The 26,371-nt window shown below is 35.2% G+C and overlaps 1 protein-coding gene and 1 pseudogene across 1 annotated transcript in view; both read left to right on the top strand.

Annotated features, from left to right (window-relative positions):
- Positions 1-26,371, top strand: part of LOC133177121 (U6 snRNA-associated Sm-like protein LSm4) — a 72,324-nt gene that overhangs the window by 30,412 nt on the left and 15,541 nt on the right. The gene's annotated exons all lie outside the window — the stretch shown is intronic.
- Positions 16,836-19,753, top strand: LOC133177033 (uncharacterized; annotated as a pseudogene).

The following is a 26,371-nucleotide window of genomic DNA, read 5'->3' on the forward strand; positions in this document are numbered from 1 at the left end:
GCTCAGCTTAATCTTCTTTCTGCAAACAAAACCAAAGATGTCAATTGAATACTAAGACTTCAGATGCAATGAGAAATGCTAAAAATATCTGCCAAGAACAAACAAAGATTGAATCTTACTGTCATTTCAGGGTAAGGCTGCAGTTGATCTCTCCACTGAAGACTCTTTCTCCATATATTTGTTTCATCTTCACCTCAAGGTTGAAATCAGCTTAGCCCTCTTCCTTTGAACAAAAAAGACAAATGATCAATTAATTGCTAAGGCTTCAGAAAGTAAGAAAAGGCAAAAAAAAAAAAAAAAAAAAAAAAAAAAAAAAAAGCTGAAGATCAGGAATCCAAAGGTACAACAAAGGTCGCTTGTTACGTACCATTTTGGACGTTGGCCACTGGTCATATCTGGACAATGGACTTCTCTTCTTCTCTAGCTTGCCTCAGTTTGTCTGTGTTCTTGCAAAAGAATCTGAAAATATACAACTGACAGAAGATTAGAAAAGATTCAAACAATTTAACTAGTCACAGAAAGTCATATAAGTTAAATCATTGTAGATAAAATGAAGTTGAAAAATAAGTAAACAATATGGGGACAGTTAGGTAGGGCAAAAACAAAATTACAATGGAATAAATGCATCTCACCTTTTTTTGGTTTCTTTAAAAAGAAAACCCAAACCTCTTCCTTGAAACTTCTCTTTCAGGCTCCCTGATTGCTATTTGGCTTCTTCTGTTGCTCTTCATGAAAAGTGATCTCTTGCTTTAAATCCTGTCAAGGGAAAGTCAAGAGGTCAAATCCCAACTCAGTCAGCATTAATTCACATGTAAAAAAAAAAAGGGAAATTTGGGCAGCAAGTAGAGCCTAAATATTACCATGTCTTCCAATGATGGCTGCAGTTGAATGGGAGAGACACTCCTTGATACTACAGGAACCAGCTCAGCCTAATCTTCTTTCTACAAACAGAAAACAATGATGTCAAATGAATACTAAGACTTCAGATGCAATAAGAAATGCTAAAAATATCTGTTAAGAGCAAACAAAGATTGAATCTTACCATCATTTCAGGAGTAGGCTGCAGTTGATCCCTCCACTGAAGACTCTTCTTCCATATGTCTGTTTCATCTTCACCTCAAGATTGAAATCAGCTTAGCCCTCTTCCTTTGAACAAAAAAGACACATGATCAATTAATTCCTAAGGCTTCAGAAAGTAAGAAAAGTCAAAAAAAGCTCAAAATCAGGAATCCAAAGTTACAACAAAGGCAGTTTGTTACTTACCATTTTTGGACAATGTTGGCCAATGGTCATATCTGGACAATGGACTTTTCTTCTTCTTGTGGCTTGCCTCAGTTTGTCTGTGTCCATCATCAAAGTCCCTGAAAATATACAACTGACAGAAGATTAGAAACGATCCAAAATCATTGTACATCAAAATGAGTTGTAAAATAAGTTAACAAAACTGGGACAATTAGTAAGGGTAGGGACAAAAAGGGGGAAGGGAATATGGTTAGTCATGTTAATAGAAGGGGGATGGAAAGAAATAAATACAAAGGAATAAATACATCTCACCTTTTTTTTCTGGTTTCTTTAAGAAAACCCAAACCTCTTCCTTGAAACTTCCTGACCTCTGACGGGCTCCTTCTATCGTTCCTTATGATTAGGTCACTCAGCTTTGAATCCTGTCAAGGGGAAGTCAAAAGGTCAAAACCAAACCCAGTCTGCATCAATTAACATGTAAAAAAATTGGGCAGCAAGTGTTACCATTTCTTCCAGTGATGGTTGCAGTTGAATGGGAGAGATACCTTAATACTACAAGAACCAGCACAGCCTAATCTTCCTTCTGCAAACAGAAAACAAAGAGGTCAAATGAATACTGACTTCATATCAATACTCAAAAATATCATATCAATTTCTGCAAAGAGCAAACAAAAAGGAATCTTACCTTAATTTCAGGAGTTGGCTGCAGTTGATCCCTTTGTTGACTCCTCCCCCTCCATATGTCAGTCCGATCTTCACCTTAAGACTGACATCAGTTAAGCCCTTTTCCTGTTGACAAAAAAGAAAAATGATCAACTAATTGATAAGGCTTCAAAGAGCGATATAAGGCCAAATAGTACAAGTACAAGAGTGCAAGGGTGTAACTAATGCAGCTTGTTACTGACCATTTTGGCCAGTGTTGGTTACTGCTCATCTCTCGGCAATGGACTTGTCTTCTTCTTTTGGCCTCCCTCAGTTTGTCTGTGTCCTTCGTCTAGGTCACTGAAAATATACAACTGACAGAAGATTAGAAATGATTCAAAATGATTCAACAAATCACAGAAATCCATTCAAGCAAAATCATTGTAAATCAACAAGTTGAAAAATTTGTTCACATAACGGGTACACTTAGTAAGGGTAGAGGCTTAAAGGAGGGAGGAGATATGGTAGTAATGTTAATAGAAGGGAAAATAATGGAACAGAAACAAATACAAAGGAATAAATACATCTCACCTTTTTACTGTTTGCTTTAAACAGAAAACCCAAACCTCTTCCTTCAAACTTCTCTGTCAGGCTCCCTGGTTGCATATGTGGCCCCATGTGTTGCTCCTTAAAATCAGTCCTGCTGTTTTGAATCCTGCCAAGCAGGAAGGCTGCAGTTGAATGGGAGAGACACTCCTTGCCACTACAGGATCCAGTGCAGCTTAATGCTTTGTCTTCAAATGGAAAACAAAGATGTCAACTGAATACTAAGAACTTCATGTCAAATGCAAAATGCTAAAAATTTCTGCCAAGGGCAAACAACATTGAATCTTACCCTCATTTCTGGTGTAGACCACAGTTGATCCCTACATTAATTCTTCCTCCACATGTCAGTCCCATCTTCACCTCAAGATTGACATCAGCTTAGCTCTTCCTGTTGATAAATAAGACAAATGATCAATTTATTGCTAAGTCTTGAGAGAATAATAAAAGTCAAAAGATTTCAAGAACAGGAATTCAAAGATGCAACAAATACAGCTTGTTACTTACCATTTTTGACTAATGTGGGCTGGATATCTAGGCAATGGACTTCCCTTTTAATGGCTTGCCTCAGTTTGTCTGTGTCCTTCATCAAAGTCCCTGAAAATATACAACTGACAGAAGGTTAGAAATGATTCAAAACAATTCAACAAACTACCCAGAAATTCACATGAGCAGAATCATTGCATCAAAATAAATTTAAAAATAAGTTAAGAAAATTGGGACAGTTAGTTAGGGTAGAGGGGATATGATTAGTAATATTAATGGAGGGGAAGGGAATGGAAACAGAAATAAATATAAAGGAATAAATACATCTCACCTTTTTCCTGGTTTCTTTCAGAAGAATACCCAAACCTCTTCCTTTAAACTTCTCTGTCTGGCTCCCTCGTTACAGATGTGGTTCCTTTTGTTGCTCCTTCAAATCAGTTCTGCTGCTTTGCATTCTGTCAAGCAGCATGTAAAGCCTGAATCTCTGCACATTTCCAATGTGATGACTGGAGTTGAACGGGACACTCCTTGCCACAACAGGATCCAGTGCAGCCTATTCCTTTGTCTGCAAACAGGAAAAAAGTTATCAATTAAATACTAAAAACTTCAAGCTAAATGCAAAATGCTAAAAATTTTCACAAAGAGCAAACAAGATTGAATCTTACCCTCATTTGGTGTAGGCCGCAGTTGATCCCTTCATTGATGACTCTTCCTCCACATGTCAGTCCCATCTTCACCTCAAGATTGACGTCAGCTTAGTCCTCTTCCTGTTGATAAATAAAACAAATGATCAATTTATTGCTTGCTGAGGCTTCAGAGACTAATAAAAGGCCATAGAGTGCAAGAACAGGAATCCAAAGGTCAACAATTACAGCTTGTTGCTAACCATTTTTGGCCAATGTGGGCCAGATATCTGGGCAATGGACTTCTCTTTTTCTTTTGGCTTGCCTCAGTTTGTCTGTGTCCTTCGTCAAAATCCCTGAAAAAATATAACTGACAGAAGATTAGAAATAACTCAAAACAGTTCAGCAAATCACAGAAATTCACATGAGCAAAATTATTGCACATCAAATAAATTGAAAAATAAGTTAAGAAAATGCGGACAATTAGTTAGGGTAGAGGCATAAAGGGGAGAGGGGATATAGTTAGTGATGTTAATGGAGGGGAAGGGAATGGAACAGAAATAAATACAAAGGAATAAATACATCTCACCTTTTTTCTTGTTTCTTTAAGAAGAATACCCAAACCTCTTCCTTGAAACTTCTCTGTCAGGCTCCCTGGTTGCAGATTTGCTTCCTTGTGTTGCTCCTTCAAATCATTTCTGCTGCTTTGAATCCTGTCAAGCAGGATGGCTGCAGTTGCCACAGCAGGATCTGGTGCAGCCTAATGCTTCATCTGCAAACAGAAAACAAAGATGTCAATTGAATACTAAGAACTTCATGTCAAGTGCAAAATGTTAAAAATTTTTGCCAAGAGCAAACAAGATTGACTCTTACCCTCATTTCTGGTGTAGGCTGCATCTGATCCCTACATTGAGTCTTCCTTCACTGTCAGTCCCATCTTCACCTCAAGATTGACATCAGCTTAGCCCTCTTCCTGTTGATAAATAAGACAAATGATCAATTTATTGCCAAGTCTTCAGAGAATAATACAAGAGGCCCATTGGCCACAACGCTCCCCTGAGTAACTTTGGCCTTGCTGTTTTTCACTTGACTTCTCTCCCCACCCCCTTTGTAGTACTTATTGTGGCCCCGCCCTATCCCAAGGGGTCATAATTTGAACAATTTAGAATCTGCACTACCCAAGGATGCTTCCATGTAAGTTTCAGCCTTTCTGGCCCAGTGGTTCTTGAGAAGAAGATTTTTAAAGATTTTTTCTGCATATTTCAATGTAAAAACTTGGATTCCCTATTGTGGTCCCGCCCTACCCCTGGGGGTCATGATTTGAACAATTTAGAATCTGCACTATTCCAGAATGCTTCCATATTAGTTTCAGTTTTTCTGCCCCAGTGGTTCTTGAGAAGAAGATTTTAAAAGATTTTTACTACATATTTCAATGTAAAACTTGCATTCCTTATTGTGGCTCCGCCCTACCCCTGGGGGTCATGATTTGAGCAATTTAGAATCTACACTACCCCGGGATGCTCCACATAAGTTTCAGCTTTTCTGGCCCAAAAGTTCTTGGGAAGAAGATTTTTAAAGATTTTTACTAATATTTCAATGAAAAACTTGGATTCCCTATAGATAGTTTTCAGTAGGCCCAAAATAGCAAGGGTTATTTCCTGTTGGCCGCCATATTGGAGGTCAACATGCTCATATTCCTTCATTATTCAACCAACTTTAACTTTTTATACTGGCCATTGTGGGGTAAGAAGCATTGTTTTTTTGAAAAATGTATATTTGTCAAAGCCTCCTTTATTTCATAATTTTTATTTCTATAAAGATTTTCCCCCAAATATTTCTGCTACACCCTCTTAGATTTGGTAAGACAAAGAGGAAAAATTACCAGGTTGACCACCAAGATGGCGACCAAGGGAAATAACTCAGAAAGAAAATACGTCATATGAAAACTATCTATTGTGGCCCCGGCAAACCCCTGGGGGTCATGATTTGAGCAGTTTAGAATCTACACTTCCCAAGGATGCTTCCACATAAGTTTCAGCTTTTCTAGCCCTGTGGTTCTTGAGAAGAAGATTTTTTAATGACCCCATCCAATTTTTGTATTTTCTTGATTATTTTCCTTTTGAAGGGGACTTGGCCCTTCATTTTAACAATTTAAACTCCCCTTTACCCAAGAATGCTCTGTACCAAGTTTGGTTAAAATTGGCCCAGTGGTTCTTGAGAAGAAGTTAAAGATGTGAAAAGTTTACAGAGAGACGGACGGACGACGGACAATGGGTGATCAGAAAAACTCACTTGAGCTTTCAGCTCAGGTGAGCTAAAAAGTCAAAAGATTTCAAGAACAGGAATCCAGAGATGCAACAAATACAGCTTGTTACTTACCATTTTTGGTCAATGTGGACCAGGTATCCGGGCAATGGACTTCTCTTTTCTTTTGGCTTGCTGGAGTTTGTGTACTTCTTCAAAGTCCCTGCAAATAAACAACTAACAGAAGATTAGAAATGATTCAAAAAATTTCAACAAATCATAGAAATTCAGTAAGCAAATTTATTGCACATCAAAATTAGTTGAAAAAATTAGGTTAAGAAAATTGGGACAGTTAATTAGGGTAGAGGCATAAAGAGGAGAGGGGATATGATTAGTAATGTTAATGGAGGGGAAGGGAAAGGAAACAGAAATAAATATAAAGGAATAAATACATATCACCTTTTTTCTGGTTTCTTTAAGAAGAAAACTAAACCTCTTCCTTTAAACTTCTCTGTCAGCCTCCCTGGTTACAGATGTGGTTCCTTGTGTTGCTCCTTCAAATCAGTTCTGCTGCTTTGAATCCTGTCAAGCAGCATGTAGATACTGAGTCTCGGCACATCTTCCAATGATGGTTGCAGTTGAATGGAACATACACTCCTTGCCACTACAGGATCCAGTGCTGCCTAGATCTTTTTCTGCAAACAGAAAATAAAGATGTCAATTAAATACTAAGAACTTCTTGTCAAGTGCAAAATGCTAAAAATTTCCATAAAGAACACAACATTGAATCTTACCCTCATTTATTGTGAAGGTTACAGTTGATCCCTACATTGACTCTTCCTACACATGTCAGTCCCATCTTCACCCGGGCAATGAACTTCTCTTTTTCTTTTGGCTTGCTGTGGTTTTTCTGAGTTCTTCGTCAAAGTCCCTGTGAATAATCAACTGACAAAAGATTAGAAGTGATTCAAAACAATTCAACAAATCACAGAAATTCAGTAAGCAAATATATTGTACATCAAAATATGTTTTAAAGAAGTTAAGAAAACTGGGACAGTTAGTTAGGGTAGAGGCATAGAGATCAGAGGGGATATGGTTAGTGATGTTAATGGAGGGGAAGGGAAAGGAAACAGAAATAAATACAATGGAATAAATACATCTCACCTTTTTTCTGGTTTCTTTAAGACAAAAACCCAAACCTCTTCCTTTAAACTTCTCTGTCAGGCTCCCTGGTTGCAGATGTGGCTCCTTGTGTTTCTCCTTCATACCAGTCCTGCTGCTTTGAATCCTGTCAAGCAGCATGTAAAGCCTAAGTCTCCCCACATCTTCCAATGATGGCTGCAGTTGAATGGGAGAGACACTCCTTGCCACTATTGGATCCATATCAGCCTAATTCTCCTTCTGCAAGCAGAAAATAAAGATGATCAATTGCTAAAACATTAGAGAGTAAAAAAGACAAAAAAGTGGAAGAACAAGGATGCTATGTGCAAAAATGCAGCTTGTTTCTTACCATTTCTGGCCAATGTTCATCACATATTTGGGCAATGGACCTCTCTTGTTCTTTTGGCTTGTCTCAGTTTGTCTGTGTCCTTTGTCAAAGTCACTGAAATAAACTGACAGAAGATTAGAAATGATTGAAATCCATTCAACAAATCAAAAAAAAATCACATAAAGCAAATTCATTGCATATCAAAATCAGTTGGAAAATATGTTAACAAAATGGGACAGTTAGTTAGGGTAGAGTCATAAAAGGAGGAGGGTGTATGGTTATGGTTAGTAATATTAATAGAAGGGAAAGGGAATCAAAACAGAATTAAATACAAAGGAATAAATACATCTCACCTTTTTTTCTTGTTTCTTTAAGACAAAAACCCAAACCTCTTCCTTGAAACTTCTCTTTCAGGCTCCCTGGTTGCAGATGTGGCTCCTTGTGTTGCTCCTTCAAATCAGTCTGCTGCTTTGAATCTTGTCAAGCAGCATGTAGAGCCTGAGTCTTGGCACATCTTCCAGTGATGACTGCAGTTGAATGGAAGAGACACTCCTTGCCACTACAGGATCCAGTGCTGCCTAAATCTTTATCTGCAAACAGAAAACAAAGATGTCAAATAAATACTAAGAACTTCTTGTCAAGTGCAAAATGCTAAAATTTTCACAAAGAGCAAACAACATTGAATCTTACCCTCATTTATTGTGAAGGTTACAGTTGATCCCTACATTGACTCTTCCTCCACTTGTCAGTCCCATCTTCACCCAGGCAATGAACTTCTCTTTTTCTTTTGGCTTGCTGTGGTTTTTCTGAGTCCTTCGTCAAAGTCCCTGTGAATAATCAACTGACAAAAGATTAGAAGTGATTCAAAACAATTCAACAAATCACAGAAATTCAGTAAGCAAATATATTGTACATCAAAATATGTTTTAAAGAAGTTAAGAAAATTGGGACAGTTAGTTAGGGTACAGGCATAGAGATCAGAGGGGATATGGTTAGTGATGTTAATGGAGGGGAAGGGAAAGGAAACAGAAATAAATACAATGGAATAAATACATCTCACCTTTTTTTCTTGTTTCTTTAAGACAAAAACCCAAACCTCTTCCTTTAAACTTCTCTGTCAGGCTCCCTGGTTGCAGATGTGGCTCCTTGTGTTTCTCCTTCATACCATTCCTGCTGCTTTGAATCCTGTCAAGCAGCATGTAAAGCCTAATCTTCCCACATCTTCCAATGATGGCTGCAGTTGAATGGGAGAGACACTCCTTGCCCCTATTGGATCCAGATCAGCCTAATCTCCTTCTGCAAGCAGAAAATAAAGATGTCAATTGAAATGTGACATTTCATACCAAAGGAGAAATACTGAAAATTTCTGCAAAGAGCAAAATGAAGATGGGATCTAACCATCATTTCAGGAGTAGGCTGCAGTTGATCCCAGCTCCAGTAACAACTCTTCTTTCATATTTCAGTCCCATCTTTACCTCAATATTGAAATCAGCTTAGCCCTCTTCCAGTTGACAAAAAAAGACAAATGATCAATTGCTAAAACTTTAGAGAGTAAAAAAGACAATAAAGTGGAAGAACAAGGATGCTATGTGCAAAAATGCAGCTTGTTACTTACCATTTCTGGCCAATGTTCATCACATATTTGGGCAATGGACCTCTCTTGTTCTTTTGGCTTGCCTCAGTTTGTCTGTGTCCTTTGTCAAAGTCACTGAAATAAACTGACAGAAGATTAGAAATGATTGAAATCAATTCAACAAATCAAAAAAAATTCACATAAAGCAAAATCATTGCATATCAAAATCAGTTGGAAAATAAGTTAACAAAATGGGGACAGTTAGGGTAGAGTCATAAAAGGAGGAGGGTATATGGTTAGTAATATTAATAGAAGGGAAAGGGAATATAAACAGAATTAAATACAAAAGAATAAATACATCTCACCTTTTTTCTTGTTTCTTTAAGACAAAAACCCAAACCTCTTCCTTGAAACTTCTCTGTCAGGCTCCCTGGTTACAGATGTGGTTCCTTGTGTTGCTCCTTCAAATCAGTCTGCTGCTTTGAATCCTGTCAAGCAGTATGTGGAGCCTGAGTCTCGGCACATCTTCCAGTGATGACTGCAGTTGAATGGAATAGACCCTTCTTGCCACTACAGGATCCAATGCTGCCTAAATCTTTTTCTGCAAACAGAAAACAAAGATGTCAATTAAATACTAAGAACTTCATGTCAAGTGCAAAATGCTAAAATTTTCACAAAGAGCAAACAACATTGAATCTTACCCTCATTTATTTTGAAGGCTACAGTTGATCCCTACATTGACTCTTCCTTCACTTGTCAGTCCCATCTTCACCCAGGCAATGAACTTCTCTTTTTCTTTTGGCTTGCTGCAGTTTTTCTGAGCCCTTCGTCAAAGTCCCTGTGAAAAAACAACTGACAAAAGATTAGAAATGATTCAAAACAATTCAACAAATCACAGAAATTCAGTAAGCAAATATAGTGTACATCAAAATATGTTTTTAAAAACTTAAGAAAATTGGGACAGTTAGTTAGAGTAAAGGCATAGAGATCAGAGGGGATATGGTTAGTGATGTTAATGGAGAGGAAAGGAAAGGAAACAGAAATAAATACAATGGAATAAATACATCTCACCTTTTTTCTGGTTTCTTTCAGAAGAATACCCAAACCTCTTCCTTGGAACTTTTTTGTCAGGCTCCCTGGTTGCAGATGTGGCTCCTTGTGTTTCTCCTTCATACCAGTTCTGCTGCTTTGAATCCTGTCGAGCAGCATGTAAAGCCTTAGTCTCCCCACATCTTCCAATGATGGCTGCAGCTGAATGGGAGAGACACTCCTTACCACTATTGAATCCAGATCAGCCTAATTCTCCTTCTGCAAGCAGAAAATAAAGATGTCAATTGAATAGTGACACTTCATACCAAAGCAAAAATACTGAAAATTTCTGCAAAGAGCAAAATGAAGATGGAATCTAACCATCATTTCAGGAGTAGGCTGTAGTTGATCCAAGCTCCAGTGACAACTCATCTTTCATATTTCAGTCCCATCTTTACCTCAATATTGAAATCAGCTTAGCCCTCTTCCAGTTGACAAAAAAAGACAAATGATCAATTGCTAAAACTTTAGAGAGTAAAAAAGACAATAAAGTGGAAGAACAAGGATGCTATGTGCAAAAATGCAGCTTGTTTCTTACCATTTCTGGCCAATGTTCATCACATATTTGGGCAATGGACCTCTCTTGTTCTTTTGGCTTGCCTCAGTTTGTCTGTGTCCTTTGTCAAAGTCACTGAAATAAACTGACAGAAGATTAGAAATGATTGAAATCAATTCAACAAATCAAAAAAAATTCACATAAAGCAAAATCATTGCATATCAAAATCAGTTGGAAAATAAGTTAACAAAATGGGGACAGTTAGGGTAGAGTCATAAAAGGAGGAGGGTATATGGTTAGTAATATTAATAGAAGGGAAAGGGAATATAAACAGAAATAAATACAATGGAATAAATACATCTCACCTTTTTTCTTGTTTCTTTAAGACAAAAACCCAAACTTCTTCCTTGAAACTTCTCTGTCAGGCTCCCTGGTTACAGATGTGGTTCCTTGTGTTGCTCCTTCAAATCAGTCTGCTGCTTTGAATCCTGTCAAGCAGTATGTGGAGCCTGAGTCTCGGCACATCTTCCAGTGATGACTGCAGTTGAATGGAATAGACCCTCCTTGCCACTACAGGATCCAATGCTGCCTAAATCTTTTTCTGCAAACAGAAAACAAAGATGTCAATTAAATACTATGAACTTCATGTCAACTGCAAAATGCTAAAATTTTCACAAAGAGCAAACAACATTGAATCTTACCCTCATTTATTTTGAAGGTTACAGTTGATCCCTACATTGACTCTTCCTTCACTTGTCAGTCCCATCTTCACCCAGGCAATGAACTTCTCTTTTTCTTTTGGCTTGCTGCAGTTTTTCTGAGCCCTTCATCAAAGTCCCTGTGAAAAAACAACTGACAAAAGATTAGAAATGATTCAAAACAATTCAACAAATCACAGAAATTCAGTAAGCAAATATATTGTACATCAAAATATGTTTTTAAAAACTTAAGAAAATTGGGACAGTTAGTTAGGGTACAGGCATAGAGATCAGAGGGGATATGGTTAGTGATGTTACTGGAGGGGAAGGTAAAGGAAACAGAAATAAATACAATGGAATAAATACATCTCACCTTTTTTCTTGTTTCTTTAAGACAAAAACCCAAACCTCTTCCTTGAAACTTCTCTGTCAGGCTCCCTGGTTGCAGATGTGGCTCCTTGTGTTTCTCCTTCATACCAGTCCTGCTGCTTTGAATCCTGTCAAGCAGCATGTAAAGCCTTAGTCTCCCCACATCTTCCAATGATGACTGCAGTTGAATGGGAGAGACACTCCTTACCACTATTGAATCCAGATCAGCCTACTTCTCCTTCTGCAAGCAGAAAATAAAGATGTCAATTGAATAGTGACATTTCATACCAAAGGAGAAATACTGAAAATTTCTGCAAAGAGCAAAATGAAGATGGAATCTAACCATCATTTCAGGAGTAGGCTGTAGTTGATCCAAGCTCCAGTGACAACTCTTCTTTCATATTTCAGTCCCATCTTTACCTCAATATTGAAATCAGCTTAGCCCTCTTCCAGTTGACAAAAAAAGACAAATGATCAATTGCTAAAACTTTAGAGAGTAAAAAAGACAATAAAGTGGAAGAACAAGGATGCTATGTGCAAAAATGCAGCTTGTTTCTTACCATTTCTGGCCAATGTTCATCACATATTTGGGCAATGAAGCTCTCTTGTTCTTTTGGCTTGCCTCAGTTTGTCTGTGTCCTTTGTCAAAGTCACTGAAATAAACTGACAGAAGATTAGAAATGATTGAAATCAATTCAACAAATCAAAAAAAAATTCACATAAAGCAAAATCATTGCATATCAAAATCAGTTGGAAAATAAGTTAACAAAATGGGGACAGTTAGTTAGGGTAGAGTCATAAAAGGAGGAGGGTATATGGTTAGTAATGTTAATAGAAGAGAAAGGGAATCAAAACAGAATTAAATACAAAGGAATAAATACATCTCACCTTTTTTTCTTGTTTCTTTAAGACAAAAACCCAAACCTCTTCCTTGAAACTTCTCTGTCAGGCTCCCTGGTTGCAGATGTGGCTCCTTGTGTTGCTCCTTCAAATCAGTCTACTGCTTTGAATCCTGTCAAGCAGCATGTAAAGCCTGAGTCTCGGCACTTCTTCCAGTGATGACTGCAGTTGAATGGAAGAGACACTCCTTACCACTACAGGATCCAATGCTGCCTAAATCTTTTTCTGCAAGCAGAAAACAAAGATGTCAATTGAATACTAATATCTTCATATCAAATGCAAAATTCTAAAAAATTCCACAAAGTTCAAACAAGATTGAATCTTACCCTCATTTCAGGAGTTGGCTGCAGTTGATTGCTCCACTGATATAACTCTTTTTCCACATGTCAGTCCCTTCCACCTCAGGATTGACATCAGATAAGCCCTCTTCCTGCTGAAGAAAAAAAGACAAATGTTCAATTAATTGCCGAGTCTTCAGAGAGTAAAAAGGGCTACAGGGTGCAAGAACAGGTATCCAAAGGTTCTAAAATACTAGTTTGTTACTTACCATTTTTGGCCAAATTGTTTGCCACATATCTGGGCAGTGAACTTCTCTTCTTCTTGTGCCAATGCCTCAGTTTGTCTATGTCCTTCTTCAAAGTCACTAAAAATATAAAACTGACAGAAGATTAGAAACAATTGAAAACAATTTAACTTTTTACAGAAATTCACATATAAAATCATTGTACATCAACATGAGTTTGAAGATAAATTAGCAAATGGGGACAGAAAGTTAAGGTAGAGGCTTGAAAAGGGTTATGATTAGTCATGTTAATAGAAGGGAAGGGAATGGAACCAGAAATAAATACAATGGAATAAATACATCTCACCTTTTTCTGATTTCTTTTAGAAGAAAACCCAAACCTCTTCCTTGAAACATCAGACCCCCTGATTGCTAATGGGCTCCTTCTGTTGCTCCTTATGATAGGTCCTGCAGCTTTGAATCCTGTCAAGGGCAAGTCAAGAGGTCAAAGTCCAACTCACTCAGTAACTGATGTGTAAGACACAGGGAGTTTGAGCAGCATGTAGAGCCCAAAAGTTACCACATCTTCCAATGATGGCTGCAGTTGAATGGGCAAGACACTCTTTGATACTACATGAATCAGCTGATCTTCCTTCTGCAAACAGAAAATAAAGATGTCAAATAAATATTACAAATAAATATCAAATGAGAAATACTGAAAAATTTCTGCAAAGAGTAAATGAAGATGGAATCTTACCATCATTTCAGGAGTACGCCACAGTGGATCCCTCCATTGACGACTCTTCCTCCACACGTCAGTCTCATCTCAAGATTGACAGAAGATTATTCCTCTTCCTGTTGACAAAATAAGATAATTAGTTTTCATTGCTATGGCTCCAGAGAGAAATCAAATGTGCAACAAATAGAGCTTGTTACTTAACCTTTTGGTCAATGTTTGTCTGTGTCCATCGTCAAAGCCCCTGAAAATACACAACTGATAGACGACTACAAATGATTCAAAACAATTCAACAAATCACAGAAATTCAAACAAACGAAATCATTGTACAACACAATTAGCTAAAAAAATAAGTTAAGAAAATAGGGACAGTTAGTTGGGGTAGGGGCATAAATCGAAGAGGGGATATGGTTAGTAATATTAATAGAAGGGAAGGGAATGGAAACAGATATAAATACAATGGAATAAATACATCTCACCTTTTTTTCTGGTTTCTTTAAGAAGAAAACCTAAACCTCTTCCTTGAAACTTCTCTGTCAGGCTACCCGACTTCTAATGGGCTCCTTCTGTTGCTCTCATGGTAGGTCCTGCACCTTTGAATCCTGTTAGGGGGAAATCAAGATATCAAAACCCAACTGGGTCAATATCAACTGATAAAATGTAAAAAGCAGGAAATTGTATAGCAGGTAGCGCCTGAATCTTACCAATCTTCCAATGGTAGCTGCAGTTGAATGGTAAAGACACTCCTTTCTATGGGATACAGGTCAGTCTAAACCTCATTTTGCTAATAAAGATAACCAAGACATCAACGGATTACTAAGACTTTATATCAAATGAGAAAGAATAATTAAACATAGGTAATCAAAGACTATAGAGCTCACCTCAATGTTATCTTTGAGTAGGCAAAGTCTCCCAATAACCTAATAATCTAATTAGTTTTAGATAATCGTTCCTATCCTTTATTGCAGTCCGATTTTCATATTAATGAATTTATTTTTATTTGAATACATATTTAACAATTGATCACTGAAAACTAGTGAAAAAATGCACAGAAAAGTAAAGCAAGTGTAAAAATGTATCATATACTTTTTCTATTTGGATTTTTTCTTTGGACTCTTTCTTGTGGAAATTCTTCAAAATGAAATATATTTTTGCGGCCGATTTGATGCTTTGCATCAATTTAACTTGTTCATATAAATATAGCTTTGACTTGATTTATTAAATATTTCAAAATGAAAAAAAATTTCGTTTACTCAATTTTTTGAAAGAAAAAAGTTAGAAATACATCCATGGGACAGGAAAGCCCCTCCCAGGATTCATCAGTACTGAAACATGGATTTGTATTATTGCATGAAGTTTGATGAAAATATCTGGAATAGTTTCTTTAAAACTGAGTTTTATACACAATAAATTGTAATGTCAAGGGTCATTGGAAAGATCAAGTTAAAAAAAAAAATTGGACACAGTTGATAAATTTTCATCAAATAATGTATCAGTGCATAAGCTTACATAAAAAATATCAAGAAAAGTTTCTCTGAAACCAAGCTGAACACAAAGAACAAAGACCATGTTTAGCCATATTGGCCCTGTGATTTCTTAATTTTTAAAGTAGAATGAATAGAAATAAAATTATCATTATGGGTTAGTCCACTGTTGATACCATCCCAACGCACCAAAATTCCCCGCCAAAACGTCAGCTTCTTGAATTGGATAAGAGACAAAACCTATATCGGACGGATTTTTTGCAGAAAATCTCGACTTTTTTTCTACTTTTGCCATGTTTTTCATATAAAGCGCAACCTCTGATCTAAAATGTAACTGCAGTCCTTTAAAATTTATCAATGAAGAAACAAAATTCTAAATAGATTTTTTAGATCAGAGGGTGTGCTGTTGATGAAAATCTACTTTACACTAAAGCGAGGAGCAATCCGGAATTATTTATTTTTGTGACGATTTCATTTATTTCAGGAGTTGTTTTGCTTTAATAAATAAAAACAAAATAGCTAAGCGTACGGAAGTTATTTTCAAACAACTTAACTAAATTTTATAACACTTTGTTCTTTTATTATATTTTTTAATTAGATCGGGTGCAAATGCATAATTTGTAATTAAGCTCATTTAAATACGTAAACAAACAAATCAGAAGTTTGACGGTAATTAATTTACACCAAGTCCTCAGAAAATTATGTCTTCAAGAAAGAACAGTTAAAGAATTTTTTGGAGGTAAGTAATTATTTTATTTTTTATTTTGTTTCAAATAAATAGATCTAGCCGTTTTTTTTTTCCACTGGCAGACTGTATCGTCTGCAGACTGACGATTCATTTCAGACAATCAGAAAAAATATTACGCTTTCAAATATTTTCCATACTTTTTATGTGCAAAAAATTAATTTTTTTTTCATTTTGTGGTTGTGATCTAATTTAAGTTTAAATGAACTAGAGGTCTAGCGATATTTTGGTCTTCGACAGCTATATAATCAATCGCATGCAGACGGCAGATCTATAAACGTCTCCCTTCAGATACCTGTAAATATAACATATATGTATATGCAAACTTTCTTGGTATGTAAGGCAAATAAATATTCAAATAGAATAAAACAAAAACAATTACAATAAATATTTTAGAATTATTTGTTATTGAAAACGGCAATTTATCAGATTGTAAGAATAAACTATTCTACTATGAAACATATATCGCTGCCTCACTGACCAGTGTCCGTGGCAACATCGCAGAGCGTTAGATTATTGAGTAGGCGATCCGGGTTCAATCCTCCGGATGTGCTACTTTTTTTTTTCTTTTTTTTTTTTTATTATAAATAATAGAATGTTTCTTCAATATAGTCTTTTAAATATTTTTTTCTTATAACATATATATACATGAAGTATTATATTTTAAATTCATTTTTTAAAGTATATATTTCTCCTAATCAAAATGCTATACATGTACTTTATCAAACATGTATCAATGACACATACAGTAACAAATAGTAACATGCTATTCTGTATTCACTACATTTCTCTGAACTAATATTGCTCATATGATTTATATTCAGTTTAAAGAAGAAAAAAAATAATATTTTTTTCCCTTTATTTTTAAATACATGTAGTTTCATTTAATTAATAATTTTTTTTTTCCAGAACATAAAAGAATGAATCAAGAAAAGAAAACAACAGAAATTAAAAAGTCTTTCCCATGCATCCTTTGTAAGAAGAGAACAAAACCAAAAGATAGAAAAAAATGTGAATCTTCAGCTATCCGTCGTTTCCTCCGTAAGAACTTTCTTGTTGAAGCCAACAGTAATGACATTCTGTGTACCAAGTGTAGACATCTATACCATGGCAACCAACAGAAATGTCAAAAGCAATCTGGGCCACTTCCTGTGTCACAGCCTCCACAAACACTTTCAAATCCATCATCATCAGGAATATCCAGTCCGCCTTCCATATCATTACCTATCCAAAGAACGCCTTCTTCTCATGCTTACTGTTTCATTTGCAAGCGCCCTGGACCCAAGCTTGTTGTTGTTTCCTCTTCTGCTAGATTTTCAGCCTTCCTGCAGAAGGAAGTCATTATTCCATCTGGAAGCAGATGCTGTCCATCTCATGTTGAAGATGGGGAATTCACACCTGGTACTCTTGACAATTTGCACACTCTGGAATCAACACTTGTCAACAGAACAACAATTCTTGAACTCATCCAGAAAATTAGAAATTATGCTATTCAAAATTCAACAAGCAGATTTTCTTTTGAACCATCAAGCATGAATACTGCAGATTACAACACTCTGACCGGAATATCCAAAGAAAATTTTGAAGACCTCCATTCCTTTATTTCAAATGACATTCGAAATACACAGAATCGAGGTACCAGGATGTCACTAGGAATATTTCTTCTGTAACTAAGGTCAGGCATGTCGAACCAACTTCTTGCCACCATCTTTGGAATTTCAAAGTCGTCCCTCTGCAGAGCAGTAAGATCAGTTCGGGCACCGCTCATGAAATCATTTGTACCTCATTTTATTGGTCTACAACATATAAGCAGAGAAGATTTTATTGAGAAACATACAAGACCACTGGCACAGGAACTTTTTGGCAATTTTACAGAGAAAAAAGCTATTGCTGTTTTTGATGGAACTTATATTTATATCCAGAAGAGTAACAACTTCACCTTTCAGAGAAAATCTTACAGTTTACATAAAGGCAGGCCCCTTGTTAAACCCATGGTTGTCACGTCTACAGATGGCTATTTCCTTACAGTTCTCGGCCCATACCTCGCTAGAAATAACGATGCCACCATCCTTAATCATATGCTTCATACAAATGTGGAAGATCTGAAGGGCTGGTTCCATGAAGATGATGTTTTTATAGTAGACAGAGGTTTTAGAGATTCGCTGGATGTTTTGGATGAGTTGGGAATTAGAGCCGAGATGCCTCGCCTCCTAAGTAAAGGGCAGAAGCAGATGACTACCTCAGATGCCAATGCTTCTTGTCTTGTTACAAAGGTTTGTTGTTTCTGTCTTTGGTGTACCATATCTAAAACAGGAAACAAAGTAATCATTGATAGCAAATCTATAAGCTTTAAATGATGAAAACCTTATTTGTACATGTATATCTTAAATCAAGAGGCCCATGGCCAACATCGCCCACCTGAGCAAATTGGCTTTGAAAAAGAAAAAAATCAATTCAGAATTGAAAAGTTTATGGGGGGGGGGGGGGGGGGGGGTTGGCAAGCTAGAATTTTACACTACCTGAGGATGCTTCCATATCAATATAACTTATGGCTCACTTGTTCTTGAACAAAAGATTTTTAAAGATATTTTCCTATATATTCCAATGTAAAACATTCATCCCCCATTGTGGCCCACCCTACCCCCAGGGGTCATCATTTGAACAAACTTGAATCTACACTATGTAAAGAAGGTTTCCTATAAGTTTTAATTTTTTGGCCCAGTGGTTCTTGAGAAGATTTGTAAAAGATGCCACCAAATTTTCACCATTTCTGAATTACATGTATCTCACCTTGAAAGAGGGCATGGCCCTTCATTTGAACAAACTTGAATCCCCTTCTAAGGATGCTTTGTGGCAAGTTTGGTTGAAATTGGCCTAGTGATTCTTGAGAAGAAAATGAGAATGTGAAAAGTTTACAACAACAACAACGACAATGACAGACAACAGAGAAATTTCGATCAGAAAAGCTCACTTGAGCCTTTGGCTCAGGTGAGCTAAAAAGTGTTTAAAAGACTATAAGAAAACATTTAACTTTGATTTTTTTTTTCATGGCATTACTGTTATCTTAGTTTAGTTTAAAATATATTTTATATCTCTTTTCAATATTGCATGTTCTTCACTTTACAGATTCGTTGGGTGGTTGAGGCAGCTAACGCTCGCATAAAGAGATGGAAATACCTTGCTCATGTTCTTCCCACAAACCAAGTGCCATTCATCAGTGATTATATAAGAATCATATGCGCCATCTCCAATAGATACCTCAAACTTCTGTCTACTGGAAGTGAAGATGATGATCTGGTGCTAGCTTCCAAAATGAGGTACTTGTCTACAAAAGTTAACTCTTTAAAGTCATTTGTTGAAGAAAATTCTCTGGATAAAAGGTCTGTGAACTGGGAAATTGCATCTGATTCTTTTGAATTCCCTAACATCAGCGAAGAAGAAATCCGAAACTTGACCTGTGGAGTATATCAACTTAAATTATCTCCAAGTTATATTCAAGAGTATCTGGAGGGGGATGTGGATATCCTGATTCATAGTGAGTTCCATGGGCTGATTAGGGTGAAGCTTCAGAGTCGGCATGTTTCCTCCAAGCAGCATCTTCTTTGGATCCAGTTTACCGAGTCTGAGATAACTGCCTGGTACTGTAGATGTCGAGCTGGTGCCCGTGTAGTTGGAGTCTGTTCTCATGTGGCTGCAGTGATCTGGTACCTTGCTATAGGGAGGCATGACAAGGAAGCCATCTCTGCTGTCCAAGACTGGTCCGAGTTTGTCATTGATGCCACTCTCATTGACGAATCAGATGACAGTGACGACAGTGACATAGAGGAGTAAGAATGTTGATTCTGTCATTTGTCTTATCGTGCACTTTAAGATTTCCTGAAAATATGAATAATCGTTATCAAAAGATATACTCATATACATGTATTATAATTGATTTCAAAATCATAAATATCTGTTTTATATGTTATTCCAAACAATTACAACTGTCAACTGAAATAAGTTATATGTTAAAATCAGTAATAAACAAACATTATTGTTTTCAATACAATACATTTAAACTATGTTAAAATAATTTTCTGATTTTAAACAGTGAAAATTCAAGTAACTTAACAAGAATCTTAAATAAATCTTTTTTTACTTGAACAAAATGAATGAAAATATAATTATATATATGCAGATTTGTTGTATATATTGCACTGGACGTTTAAGAGTTTCCTCTTGTATCATTTAATATTGACTATGCATCGGCCTTAATTTCTGAATACAGTGAGTCCAGCTGATAACACATAATTCATAATTCAGTTTTAGGGTTTACCTTATTGAACAGTGTAAATGTTATTTGTTGTTGTCAGTTTGAATCTTATTTGACACTGTTAAATCATAATGTTTTACATTCTGTGTTTACTTTTCTTTTTTCTTACTTCATGTTCAAGAATTTAGAATATAATGCCATGTGTTATGTTTCAATATGAATTCTAAGCTTTTTCTGACATTTCATGTTTAAGAATTTAGAATATGATGCCATGTGTTATGTTTCAATATGAATTCTAAGCTTTCTCTGACATTTTTATTCTTGTCAGATGAACAGTTTAAGTACTCCAACTGATTCTTCATTCACAAAACTGTTTAATAACATGCTTAATGTCTAGACCTTTGTCAATCATTATCGTTATCTATTTATATTCCTTAATCTACTTATTGCTTAATTTGAATGTTACTGTACATGTAACAGTTTAGCAAGTTAAAGACTGTATACAGGTATAAGTATGTATGAGATCTAATCAGGTGGTACATGTAACAGTTTAGTTAGTAAGGAGCTACCATATAAACATGTATACAATAATGAAGACTCTTTTATATGTATGTTACACAGTATGTATGTACATTTATGTACAAGAAAAGACTGTAAGCTAAATGAACATGAAAACTAAGCAGGAATAGTTTCGTAGGTACATTAACAGTGTACATGACAAAATGCATAAAGTGGCAATATTTACAAGAACTTTTGATTAATAATAGGTATTGTTATTGTTTTGTACTATACATGTACATGTATAGTACATGTAAGTTGATGCAACCTTACAGTTAGGCTAGTGAAAAATGTATACCAGATGAACAATTAAAAATATATGTGAGATTTCAGAACTACTGTTAAATTGTAGTAAGCAGGTACATGTACCTCAAAAAAAATCCCTCAATGGAAAGAGTCTTAACTACTTCACTTATGATTAAAACTGGTTCTGATGTCCTTTTCATTATGTCTCTGCACATGTTATAACTGTTCTTCGAGATAGCATGACTAGGAACAGCTGATTCTACTGAACAGCTGATGTGACAGTAAACATGATTTATGACATTTAGAAATCTTCTACTGAGCACGGTAATACATACATATATATTACGAAACATAATAAAAATCCTTTGGTAACATACGATCGACTGTGTTTGTTTGCTTTTTCAACCTGCGCTTTGTGGTGTTTATAAACAAATAAGGCCTACTTGTAAAACAGTAGACAGCTGGTAGATGCATTACATGTGCTGCACATGTGACTTGATTTTAATCAATTTTTAACAAAAAGTTTGTAGCATCTTCTGAAGATATTTCAAAAAAAAAAAAAAGAAAACAAAACAAGAAAAAGCAACAACAAAGGAATGTTAAATATTACTTACGTAACAAAGGCGATGAACAAGTCTTCTGCAATCTTCCGAGCGGGTTTGTCATCATTCAGAATTGTGTCACTATGGCCGACCGATTTTGAACTATGGTGTGTTATGATTTGTTTCTCTGTAATTTCGTATTTCATTTCATTTTCATAATTTAAAATAAACCATGATTTTTAAATTAAAACTAAAGTTCAATAACACCCTATCTGCAGTTGTCTATAGGTTGACGTCATATAACACAAGTACTTTACAGCGCAAATTATGCTTAATCACTCGTTATACTCCCTTAATATAAACTTCAAATTGAGCGTTTTCTCAATAATTAAAACGAAAAATAAGTTTACAATGTTGAAAAAAAAATCTTTAAAAGTCTATAAATTGTGATATATTTCACTTTTGACATTAGGCCAATTTTGGCTAAACATGGTCTTTGATCTTTGAAAAAAAGTTAAGTCAAAGGAAAGACCAAGGACAAAAAAGTTGATGAAGTTGGATAGATCTCCTCAATATGTATCAGCATATAATCTTGATTTGTTTGTTTGAAACTTAGCTAAACAAAAATTTGAGAAAAGCGAGATCAAGGTAAAAGGAAAGGTCAAGGTCAATGTTGATGCCATTGAATAGCTCTCATTATGTATAAGCATATGAAGTTTAATAAAAATATCTTGAATACTTTCTTTAAAATTTAGCTAAACACAAAATTTGAAGTCAAGGTCAAAGAAAATGTCAAGAATGTTGATGTAATTAAGGAGGCTGGGGGGTCAACAAATTTACCATCAGATATAACTTAATTTTTTAGATATGATATCTTAAGCTGTCAACTATCAGTTGGCAAACAAAAATTTCATACATTTTAGTTTTAAAATTTGATCATTTTTATATATCTTTATATGGAGCTCTTCTTCTAAAGGAGATCAATATAGTCTGAAAATGGCCACAACCACCCAGCCCTCTTAAACAAATCTTATCAATATGCATAAGTATATAAAGTCTGATAAAAATATATTGAATAGTTTCTTTGAAATTTAGCTAAACACAGATTTGATGTCAAGGTCAAAAGAAAAGCCAAGGTCAAAAGAGTTGATGCAGTTGAATAGCTCTCACCAATATATATCAGCATATAAGATTTGATTAAAATATCTTGAATAATTTCTTTGAAACTGATCTTTACACTATTTAAAGAAAAATTAGGTCAAGGTCAAACAAAAAAAATGTTGATGCAGTTGAACATCTCTCATCAGTATGTATAAGCATATAACATTTGATAAAAATATCTTATTAATAAGTTTCTTAATTGAGAATCACTTATTTAAGAAAAGTGACATCAATGTCAAAGGAAAGGTCAAGGTAAAAAATGTTGATACAGTTGAATAGCTTTTATCAATATGTATCAGCATATGAAGTTTGATAAAAATATCTTGAATATTTTTCATTGAAACATAGCTAAACACAGATTTAAGAAATGTATGTCAAGGTCAAGGGAAAGGTCAAACATGTTAAATGAAGATGAATAGTTCTTACCAGTATGTATCAGCATATATGGTTTGATAAAAATATCTTGAAAAGTTTCTTAGATAGTGAGCTAAACAATTATTTAATAAGGTCAAGGTCAAAGGAAAGTTAAGATCAAAAAATGTTGATGCAGTTGAATAACTCTCATCAAGTTTGATTGAAATATCTTGAATAGTTCCTTTGAAACTGAGCTAAATGCAAAGTGTGATGGAAGGATAGAAGGATGTTAGAACAGAAGAATGGAAGATAGACATAAAAACAATATATGTCCCAGCCATATTCATGGTGGGGCATAAAAAATAATGAATTCTAGAATCCAATAGAACAATTAAAAATTTTACCTGTTTAACCAAAAACAAATCCTTTCCCTCTCAATGATACATGTACCCCCAGTCCCCTGAGACCTCCTTTTCAGAAACCTGGTGATGGTCCTGCATTTTTTATTGATTGGGTTTTTTTTTGTTTTGGATATAGTGATCTGTACATAACTTAGTTAAGCTTAACACTTGAATATATGTATTTTTAAAAACTTGATCAGTTGATTGTTAACCAATACACATTAACATACACACCAGCAATTAGTCACTGTAGAAACTGCCCTACTCAATAGATTTTACATTCCTCATATAGACAGGCTTAAACTCATATATCTCACATTATTATCAGGGTTATTAAATGAATCACTCTCAGGTACCGAACTTCATGAACTTAGCTCACCCAGACCAAATTTTAATATACGCCCGAATATCTACGGAAGACGAGAGAAAAGAAAAATTGGGGAAAAGGCAGTTCTAACTCTTTCTTTGTTAAACCATTCACACAAATGCAAAGTCATACACTGGGCAATTGTACGATTGTTCGTTTAACTTTGCCAATGAACCCACAAACTGAAAAAATTCCTCTCCTTGTTACAATACATATTACATGCAAAAGCAACATTTTATATCATAATTACTCACAAAGAAACAATGCTTCTCCTCTTTATATGTCATCCGTTTAAGGAACTCTTAAGGAAAACTGAAATTATTGAAATATCTAGAAAAGAATTGCCCGCCATTTTACTGACTGTTCATGGCACGCTGCTCATGTGCTACCGGAAGTACATGTATAGACAAATGCGCGTTTTTTTTTTCTTTTTGGTTTTTTTTTAACTCTGGGGTCAACAAATAAGATTATATCTGTAAAGAATATTTTTAAACTGATTATTAAATTGTTACTAAAATTATATGTTAATCCAATTTTTATTTTTTTTTCCAATCCGACATCGTGATGTTTCGGAGGCGGGGGTAAGCATGAGTGACTTGTAGTCATCAATACTCATTGCTTATATGTTCATAAGAAAAGAATACGTATTTCGATAATAAACTACTCTACTAGTAGCATTAATATAATTTAAATACTCACAAAGAAACTATTTTTCTTCTTTTTATGAGTCTTGAAATATTCAGAATCAGTGAAATGTCTGGAAGAGTATTGTCAACCATGCACTTTACTCATAACATTGCTCAGAATTCAACAGTGTTCACTACTTAGAATCAGATCTGCACTGGATATTTTAACCTAGACAGATAATTGAAAGTTAAAAATAATCAAACTAACTATATATTGACCAAATTCTTTTTCTTAATTCATTGGATGTTTGATTTTTCAGAGAGAGAGAGAGATACCTGTGTATGTAATTTGGCTAACTTTCGTCCAAAATAATAGGTATTTATACAGATCGTTAATTTAACATGTACTTAGACTAAGCATTATAGTTTTTTAACTGTGAAAAATAATTTAATTTGATAGTTCAATATATCATTTCCTACCCGTTTCCCAGATTTTCCCCAAAACAAATCTTACAATACTCAATGTCAGATCTCTTTTTAACCAGAATTGTATAAACAATAACTTCAAGTGCGCACATTTGTAGCGTTTGACACTGACATACAAGTATATTTTATCATACCTGCATTTTCTTTTTATTTTATTTATTTATTTATTTATTTTTTTTTTTTTTTTTTTTTTTTTGCTTTTTACTTGTACCATGACATGCATGTTTTAATATTTTTTAAATGCAAAATCAAGTGATTAGAATTTTTGAATTATTTTTTTCTCATCCATCTTCAATGTCCTTTCCTACGAAAGCCTATTAGGATCCATCTATGGAGAAAAAAAGATTTAAAAAGGCATTATAACGCCTTTCAAAACGGCGTAATTACGCGAAAAAAAATGCGTAATAACGCCTTTCAAAAAGGCGTATTAACGCCTTTCAAAAAGGCGTAATAACGCGAAAAAAGGCGTTATTACGCCTTTTCAAAGGGCGTTATTACGCCTTCTCAAAAGGAGTTATTACGCCTTTCCAAAAGGCAATATTACGCCTTTCCAAAATGCATTATTACGCCTTTTGAAAAGGCGTTATTATGCCTTTTCAAAAGGCGTTATTACGCCTTTACAAAAGGCGTCATTACACCTTTTCAAAAGGCGTTATTACGCCTTTTCAAAAGGCGTTATTACGCCTTTCTAAAAGCATTATTACGCCTATCCAAAAGGCGTTATTAGGCCTTTTCAAAAGGTGTTATTACGCCTTTCCAAAAGGCGTTATTATGCTTTTCTAAAAAGCGTTATTACGCATTTCTAAAAGGCGTTATTATGCCTTTCCAAAAGCCGCTATTACTCCTTTTATTTCCAAAACATGACTAACTTAGCCCACTCCGGGGGCTGAAATCTTACCCTCGGGACATGAATTTCACAATTAAATATAAGGCTACTTTCTTCAAAAATAATTTAAACATATTGTAGTTAGATTTCCAGGAAAAAACGATTTTTAAATGTGTAATGTATTTTCAATGTTAAACCAACTTTGTCCTTCTCTGATGCCAGACACCTCTACCAAAGGTCATGGATTTCACAAATTTGGTGGAAGGCGAATTGCTCATTTTACCCATGCAAATAGTTTGCCTGCTTTTTTCCAAGAGGAGAGAAAAATATTTTCAAAATTGACATGAATTTTTAATACATGGCAAGCAAAGCCCCAAGCTGCATCTGCCTGTATCCTGGATTTCCACGAGTAGAGTGTTGACTTCTCTTAATACGCATGCAAACAGTTGTCTGCGAGATGTGCAGGAATATAGAAAATACTTTTAAATATTGCATAAATAAAGATGGCTTGGATTCAATCTTTCAAGTATCTATTAATATAAAAAAAAAAACATTTCCATTTTTGGATATAACGCCTTTTCAAACAGGCCGGTAGTACGAGTGTAAGTGCGGGGGGGGGGGGCTCCCCCT

The sequence above is a fragment of the Saccostrea echinata genome, unplaced genomic scaffold (genome assembly GCF_033153115.1).
Source record: "Saccostrea echinata isolate AGI-Se365-2 ecotype Australia unplaced genomic scaffold, CSIRO_AGI_Sech_v1 ptg000086l, whole genome shotgun sequence".
In the NCBI taxonomy this organism is placed as follows: Eukaryota; Metazoa; Mollusca; class Bivalvia; order Ostreida; family Ostreidae; genus Saccostrea; species Saccostrea echinata.